Below are 7,435 nucleotides of genomic sequence, written 5' to 3'. Positions count from 1 at the left end.
CACTCTAGGGGCTTGGGACTTCTTGTTTCTGAATTCCACATATGACTGGGGACCACACATATAATTGGTGACCTAACGTTTCAAACAAAGCCGGAGGGTAGTATTCTCGATATTTTCGAACAGCTTAGCATGGCTAACCGTATCCAATGCTACTATCACTGTTCTATGGCACGGTCTGTTCCGTTGGAGACCTCGGCTAATATGTGTGGAAATGGCGTGCAGTGTTTTTGTGGTATTATGCTGCTTACAGAACCCGTGTTGATGATCCGCCACTGGATAGTACGCTCTGATGCTGCCAAGGAGTAACGCCTCATGTATCTTTACTACTGCTACTGCCTTTCATGGCATCCTTGCAAGCAACGGAGCTACCCTGTCCATTTTCCAAGCTTCGGGAATTATTAGGGTGGCTAGCGATAGGTTTAGGACTTTGCTCAAATGCTCAACTCCTGAGTCATCCAGCTGTTTTAGCATCGCCACTGAAATTCCGTCAGATTTAAGCGTTTTGAATGATTTTTCTAATGTTGTACCACTTTAGATGCACCACTTTTTCCGCTTGTGTTCACTGACTAACCTATTGACTTCCATTGTCAATTCTCTAACTTTGGGTCGTTAGGGTTCGTACCAAACCTTATCACGCTCATTCACTAATCCCGTCGCCTATGTTGAGAAATTACATCTTATTTCAGGTATTAGACCAGCAGGAACATGGCGAGCGGGCAGCAGAGATTATGTCTCAGAAATTCATCTCTGCAACCCTAACATCAGAGAAATTGGGCAGTTCTCTGAAGTGTTGGTTGATGAATTCTCTGAGTCCTTGCCAATTGGCTCTCCCATGGTTAAAGAAAGGACGGTGTTCAGAGGTTATGATGTCGGGCGGTCTATTGATGGTGATGATGATAGGGAGATGATCTGACCCTAGGTATATGACGGATTGCCAAATCACATTATTGGTCAGACTAAGGGACACGAAGGTTATGCCGGGCGAACTATGACAGTCTCCTCTAATCCTGGAAAAGGTGCGTCCTCGTTCACTGTGCAAAATGTGGAGCTATCTATGCCTCTCTGGTCATACCCTAGGGTTGAATGCAATAGCTCAGCCGGTTATCACCTTCTAACAGTGACCTGATATCAATAACGCGTGACACAGCTGTTCTATCTCGGCGGTTCCACACTTTACCGCTACCCCCATACGCTCGAAGTATTGGTCACTAGAGTCGTGCTCTGTATTGGACACACTGGTGCAACGGAATTGGAAACGAAGAAAGTTGTTTCCATCACAACTCCGAAGAGTTAAGATATTCAGGAAGACTCAAAAAGGACAACAGACGTGAATTTTATAAAGGTTTTAGGTTCTACCTAAAGAGGACAAAAGGCGTGGATTTTTTAAAGGTTTTTAGTTTCCACCTAAAGTGGACAACAGGCGTGGATTTTTTAAAGGTTTTTAGTTTCCACCTAAAGAGGAAAACCGACGTGGATTTTTTTCAGTTTTTTTTTTACGTTCCACCTAAAGAGGACAACAGACATGGATTTGTTAAAGGTTTTTAGGTTCCACCTAATGAGGACAACAGACGTGGATTTTTTATAGGTTTTTAGGTTCCACCTAATGAGGACAACAGACGTGGATTTTTAAAAGGTTTTTACGTTCCACCTAAAGAGGGCAACAGACGTGGATTTTTTATAGGTTTTTAGGTTCCACCTAATGAGGACAACAGACGTGGATTTTTAAAAGGTTTTTACGTTCCACCTAAAGAGGGCAACACACGTGGATTTTTTAAAGGGTTTTAGGTTCAAACTAAAGATGACAACCGACGTGGATTTTTTAAAGGGTATAAACACGGAATGAACAGACTTCCGAATTATATCCGAAAACTTTAGCAGCATGTAAACTACCAAACTATAAAAACGTCCTGCGAATATAATTACAATTTTAGTATAAAATATTGGCGACCCTGAATAAATCCCAGAACATATACCAATTGAATGTACACCACTAGAGTCGGACAGTTTATTTTGCATGTTCGTTTTTCACCTTGAAACTATGTCAACTGTTAACATTTCAATTTGGAGTAGATTTTTTTAACTCTGCCTTACATCCCATCATGCTGTTGTTGTTAAAAAAGTTATGTTTTCCCTAGTTTTCCTTTTGCAGCGATTACGTTTTTATTGCTGTAAAACAGAATCTCCAGCTTGGTTTGGGAATAAGGCCACTTCAAATGTAAGATGATCAGCGGTGACCTTTCTTTTAATTTACACCATCATCAACAACAGCCATAAGTACTCCCAGAACTCTTCCATATAATGGCAGATACCATTATTACTTATTACAATTATTGTTTTTTTTTTCACTTTTCCCGCCCCTTGTCCTTCTCGCTGTTGTCGTTATTTGGGTTTCCTTATATTTCGTTTTGCACTTTTTGGCATAACGTGATTTTAATGTTAGAGGATGACGATGATGATCATGATTATTGTAGCAGTTTTTGTGTTGTTTTCTTGCTTGCGTGCAAGGCAAAGACTTTGAAGGTGTTCGGCATTAGAAGTGGCATTCTTTTGTGCAACAAAACAACGTTGCATATCTGTTGTTGTTTTTTTTTCTCGAATTCTATTTTTGCCCACTGCTAAAAAAGTGAGAGAATGAATGGCAACATTTCCATTGGCCCACTTTTAGTGTGTTTACCCCGGAAGTCACAGAGTTTGAGTTCGTTCTATCAACGAATTGTGTGTTGCGCATGCGCAATGGCATAACACAAAAAGAAATTCTGGATTGCAATGGCAGTCTAATGGCACAGCCATGAATGGAACAGGAATGAATGTTTGCATATAGACACCACAGTATCCCAGTAGAGCTTGGGGGAATAAAGAGATGTTCAGGAGGGGAAAGGTGGACAAATTTGCCCGTTCGCCACACTTACTTTAACCATATTCCAGTTGTAATCATTAGATGACGTTGACGACTGACTGTGCCACAGACATGGGATATGTTGGTGTTGGCGTTGGCCATCTAACGGTTTTCATATCTTTGTTGTCATCGTTTGTTTGGGCTGCAGTCGACATGGTTGTCGTTGGTTGCTGTTTCTGCTGTTGCAGAACGAACGCCTTCTCTGGCATTACAGTCTGCATTTGTTGCAGCTCATGCAACATAACGGTTCAAAATCATGGCCACTTTACTGCTTCCTTTTGCTCTGTGTATTGGCTGGTTAACTTTCCTCCTGTTTCCCGGGCCTTCCCCGCGCTACAACTCCCATAATGGCAACGGTATTTCACCTAATTCGGTGTTGGCCATGTTACCACGTTGTTAATAACAGCCAGGCAGGCAGGCACAACAACAAAACATATTCTTCTTCTGCTGCAATAGAGAAAGCAACATTTCTAATTGATTCCAAGAAGTTGGTTAAAAAGCTGAAAATAAAGACGTGGGGAATGATGGTAGAAAGGGGATCATATTTCTCCTTCGGAGTCTCCCAGCATTGCCACCACTCTGTTTGGCCTCGGCAATTCCCGAGAGAAGTTTTCTATGCAACTCGTCTCCACGTTAGACATTGAGGTAGGCCTTTGATGATCAGTGGTGTTGTTGTTATTGTATAGAGTTTAGATTTGTTGTTGTTGTTGCATTTCTTTGGCCAAATGCTTTTCTTTTTCTTCTGATTCTTTCTTTTTTGCATTTCTTTTGTGCAGTTTGTTTTTGTTACTGCACTCTGCTTGCTCAGCCAGCCGCCACTTAGAGTGGAGTCAGTGTTCCAAAAGTGGGTGAATGTACAGTAATTTTTTGAACGTTGTTATTGTTGTTGCTGTCGTTTTTGTTTGTTGAAATGTTGTCATAAAAGTCAACGTTGTTGCTGCTGCTTCTGCCGCCGTGTCGGCAAATGACTTGTGATTCCTCACGCACGTATACACGCTTCCCACCAGAGTTGTTATTGTTATTTTTGCATTTGTGGCCATTGCAAAAAGAGAAAAAATAACCCTGCTATCAAATATTGGTAATTATGGCACTTGATTAGAATGTTCTTTGCGGTTTCATCAATCACAAGAACAACAACAACAACCATTTTTTGATGCCTTCTAATTCAATCAATTCTTGTTGTGGCACATATTCCTGGTATTTTGCAATATATTTTGAAGTTTGTGCTTCAATTAAGTTGCCAATCAGTCACTGATTAAGTCGTAGGGGAAGCCATTTTTCAACATTCATAAACAATAAATATAAATGTCTAAAAGATTTTTAGGTGGACCCATAGAGGACAATAGATAAGGATTTTTTTAAAGATTCTCAGGTGGACCCAAAACTCATGAATTTTTGGAAGATTTTTAGGTGGACCCAAAAAGGACAGCAGACATGGATTTTTTAAAGATTTTTAGGTGATCCAAAGAGGACAACAGACTTGGATTTTTTTAAAAATTTTTAGGTGAAGCCAAAGAGGAAAACAGACGTGGATTTTTTTCAAATATTTTTAGGTGAAGCCAAATAGGACAACATACGTGGATTTTTTAAAGATTTTACAACAGAAAGAGGACAACAGATGAGGATTTTTAAAAAATTTTTAGGTGAAGTCAAAGAGGACAACAGACGTGGATTTTTTAAAGATTTTTAGGTGAAGCCAAAGAGGACAACAGACGTGGATTTTTTAAAGATTTTTATTCTGAAGCCAAAGAGGACAACAGACGTGGATTTTTTAAAGATTTTTAGGTGAAGCCAAAGAGGACAACAGACGTGGATTTTTTAAAGATTTTTATTCTGAAGCCAAAGAGGACAACAGACGTGGATTTTTTAAAGATTTTTAGGTGAAGCCAAAGAGGACAGCAGACGTGGATTTTTTAAAGATTTTTAGGTGAAGCCAAAGAGGACAACATACGTGGATTTTTTTAAGATTTTATTCTCAAGTCAAAGAGGACAACATACTTGGATTTATTAAAGATTTTATTCTGAAGCCAAAGAGGACAACATACGTGGATTTTTTAAAGATTTTATTCTGATGTCAAAGAGGACAACATACGTGGAATTTTTAAAGATTTTTAGGTGAAGCCAAAGAGGACAACAGGAGTGGATTTTTTTAAAAATTTTATTCTGAAGCCAAAGAGGACAACAGACGTGGATTTTTTTAAGATTTTATTCTGAAGCCAAAGAGGACAACGGACGTGGATTTTTTAAAGATTTTATTCTGAAGCCAGAGAGGACAACAGACGTGGATTTTTTGAAGATTTTATTCTGAAGCCAAAGAGGACAACAGACGTGGATTTTTTTAAGATTTTATTCTGAAGCCAAAGAGGACAACAGACGTGGATTTTTTAAGGATTTTATTCTGAAGCCAAAGAGGACAACAGACGTGGATTTTTTTAAAGATTTTATTCTGAAGCCAAAGAGGACAACAGACGTGGATTTTTTTAAGATTTTATTCTGAAGCCAAAGAGGACAACAGACGTGGATTTTTTAAAGATTTTATTCTGAAGCCAAAGAGGACAACAGACGTGGATTTTTTAAAGATTTTATTCTGAAGCCAAAGAGGACAACAGACGTGGATTTTTTTAAGATTTTATTCTGAAGCCAAAGAGGACAACAGACGTGGATTTTTTTAAAGATTTTATTCTGAAGCCAAAGAGGACAACAGACGTGGATTTTTTTAAGATTTTATTCTGAAGCCAAAGAGGACAACAGACGTGGATTTTTTAAAGATTTTATTCTGAAGCCAGAGAGGACAACAGACGTGGATTTTTTGAAGATTTTATTCTGAAGCCAAAGAGGACAACAGACGTGGATTTTTTAAAGATTTTATTCTGAAGCCAAAGAGGACAACAGACGTGGATTTTTTTAAAGATTTTATTCTGAAGCCAAAGAGGACAACAGACGTGGATTTTTTTAAGATTTTATTCTGAAGCCAAAGAGGACAACAGACGTGGATTTTTTAAAGATTTTATTCTGAAGCCAGAGAGGACAACAGACGTGGATTTTTTGAAGATTTTATTCTGAAGCCAAAGAGGACAACAGACGTGGATTTTTTAAAGATTTTATTCTGAAGCCAAAGAGGACAACAGACGTGGATTTTTTTAAAGATTTTATTCTGAAGCCAAAGAGGACAACAGACGTGGATTTTTTTAAGATTTTATTCTGAAGCCAAAGAGGACAACAGACGTGGATTTTTTAAAGATTTTATTCTGAAGCCAAAGAGGACAACAGACGTGGATTTTTTAAAAATTTTTCGGTAAAGCCAAAGAGGACAACAGACGTAGATTTTTTAAAGATTTTTCGGTAAAGCCAAAGAGGACAACAGACGTAGATTTTTTAAAGATTTTTCGGTAAAGCCAAAGAGGACAACAGACGTAGATTTTTTAAAGATTTTTCGGTAAAGCCAAAGAGGACAACAGACGTGGATTTTTAAAGATTTTTGGGTAAAGCCAAAAAGGACAACAGACGTAGATTTTTTAAAGATTTATAGGTGAAGCCAAAGAGAAGAACAGACGTGGATTTTTTTAAAGATTTTTCGGTAAAGCCAATGAGGACAACAGACGTGGATTTTTTAAAGATTTTTAGGTGAAGCCAAAGAGAAGAACAGACGTGGATTTTTTTAAAGATTTTTAGGTTAAGCCAAAGAGGACAACAGACGTGGATTTTTTAAAAATTTTTCGGTAAAGCCAAAGAGGACAACAGACGTAGATTTTTTAAAGATTTTTCGGTAAAGCCAAAGAGGACAACAGACGTAGATTTTTTAAAGATTTTTCGGTAAAGCCAAAGAGGACAACAGACGTAGATTTTTTAAAGATTTTTCGGTAAAGCCAAAGAGGACAACAGACGTGGATTTTTAAAGATTTTTGGGTGAAGCCAAAGAGGACAACAGACGTGGATTTTTAAAGATTTTTGGGTGAAGCCAAAAAGGACAACAGGAGTGGATTTTTTAAAGATTTTTGGGTGAAGCCAAAGAGGACAACAGACGTGGATTTTTTAAAGATTTTAGGTGACGTGTTTTTTTTAAATATTTTCATTGAAGCCAAAGAGGACAACAGACGTGGATTTTTTAAAGATTTTAGGTGACGTGTTTTTTTTAAATATTTTCATTGAAGCCAAAGAGGACAACAGACGTGGATTTTTTAAAGATTTTTAGGTGAAGCCAAAGAGGACAACAGACGTGGATTTTTTAAAAGATTTTTAGGTGAAGCCAAAGAGGACAACAGACGTGGATTTTTTAAAAGATTTTTAGGTGAAGCCAAAGAGGACAACAGACGTGGATTTTTTAAAAGATTTTTAGGTGAAGCCAAAGAGGACAACAGATGTAGATTTTTTAAAGATTTTATTCTGAAGCCAAAGAGGACAACAAACGTGGATTTTTTAAAGATTTTATTCTGAAGCCAAAGAGGACAACAGACGTGGATTTTTTAAAAGATTTTTAGGTGAAGCCAAAGAGGACAACAGACGTGGATTTTTTAAAAGATTTTTAGGTGAAGCCAAAGA

Source organism: Musca autumnalis, unplaced genomic scaffold, assembly GCF_047663935.1.
Source record: "Musca autumnalis isolate F117 unplaced genomic scaffold, ASM4766393v1 scaffold_4, whole genome shotgun sequence".
Taxonomy (NCBI): domain Eukaryota; kingdom Metazoa; phylum Arthropoda; class Insecta; order Diptera; family Muscidae; genus Musca; species Musca autumnalis.
Note: the sequence above shows the minus strand (reverse complement) of the source record.